Here is a 1,541-nt window from a genome sequence, read left to right on the forward strand (position 1 = left end):
ACTTGGTAAGTAGAAACTAACATGCTGTTCTTTGTCGCCTAGAGTGGCGTGGGTGGAAGTCCCTACCTGAGAAGTCCTGAGCTTTAGGTGTAGGTAGGGGCAGCTCCTATACTAGGCTTCCTTCAGGCATAGCTCCGTATGTAGGTGATCACATAGACCAGAGCCTTCTTTCTCCCAGAGGCCCAGTGAGACACGTTTTTGGCTATCAGGAACATCTGCTAATGTGTATTCTAGCAGTCTATAGCCATCTTTTTGCGGTTGAGGACACACTACTGTGCCATGAAATGTGGTATAGGGAGTTCTCCCACTGCCACAGAGCCACTGTGTTGAGATCAGGCTGGCTGGACCATGTTAGAGTTGGTGCATTCAAAAACAAAGATATCCAACCTGAAAGGCCTTTGTGTAGGGTAGGAAAGAAAACAGTCATGGCTGAACAGGGAATACCCCAGTGAGATGCCATAATTGAATTTCAATGGCAGTGTTCCAGACTTAATGAAACTTTACCCTATTACACTGCCGGCAGCTACACCCCACCCCCCCATGCTTCTGCTAACAACAGTCTGTAATGCATGCACCTTGATCTGTCCATGGTGCCTACCAAACTGTGAAGCAAAGCAACAAGAAACCCATATCTTCATGAGTGAGCGTTAAGTGTCTTACTTAAGAGCCCCAGTTAGGCTTCCAGTATCCCCCCAGTCTAGGAGGTAGGCACTAACCCCCTAGGTGACATCTTGGTGCATCTCAAGAGACCACCAAGGATCTTAAGAAGACTGATAGTGTGTAGCTTGTGAGCATTGTTAACTTTAACTCTTAAGGTTTATACACATCTCCAAGGAGCAGAGGTAACATTTACAATGACAAGCATTGTGAGGCTGTTCTTGCAGAAATATGAAGATATTCCAGACTGGACACTGACAGACCAGACAAATTATACCATTCAAGTCTAGCTTAGTTGAATTAGTGTTTATTGAGATGTGTATAGGAATGCTAGCAAGGAGTTACTTACAGGAGCCTAGATGATTCAAAGGAAACTTCGTCACTGAAAAGCCACAGAAATAACTCATAAAGCATTCATCCTGGAGCCCTGCACCACTTGCAAGCCGCTCTGAAAGTCTCTTCTCCCCAGCAGTCGCTGCTGATAGAACCTTGAGGTGGCCTCAGTGGATCCTCTCTTCCTGACCGTGTATGTTGTCTTACCTGTTGGGCCTGTTTCACTTACTGCAGAAGTCTCATGAGCTTTCAGAAAGTAGCTATTTCCTCAGAAATGAAACACTACTTTCTGAAAGGAGCAGTGTTTCATTTCCTAGGAGTTAGCTACATAGCAAGCTTACTACAGAGAGCATCGCTGTAAGAGCAAGTGATAGGAGCACTTTTTTTTTCTAATTTCCAAATAAGGAGATTATAGTGTGTACACATGTATGCACACGTGTATTCTACTTCTGAGGAGTCAGAATTCTTCTATGTGAAGATAACAGAGCGCTTGAGTCCCAAACACAGGTGGTAGTTAGAAATGTAGTTTTACTGAAGTCTGGGGGGGGGGG

The 1,541-nt window shown here is 44.8% G+C and overlaps 1 protein-coding gene across 1 annotated transcript in view; it reads right to left on the minus strand.

Moving 5' to 3' along the window:
* Window positions 1–1,541, minus strand: part of LOC116099167 (N-acetyltransferase family 8 member 2-like) — a 15,972-nt gene that overhangs the window by 7,345 nt on the left and 7,086 nt on the right. The window lies entirely within an intron of this gene.

The sequence above is a fragment of the Mastomys coucha genome, unplaced genomic scaffold (genome assembly GCF_008632895.1).
Source record: "Mastomys coucha isolate ucsf_1 unplaced genomic scaffold, UCSF_Mcou_1 pScaffold20, whole genome shotgun sequence".
Lineage (NCBI taxonomy): Eukaryota > Metazoa > Chordata > Mammalia > Rodentia > Muridae > Mastomys > Mastomys coucha.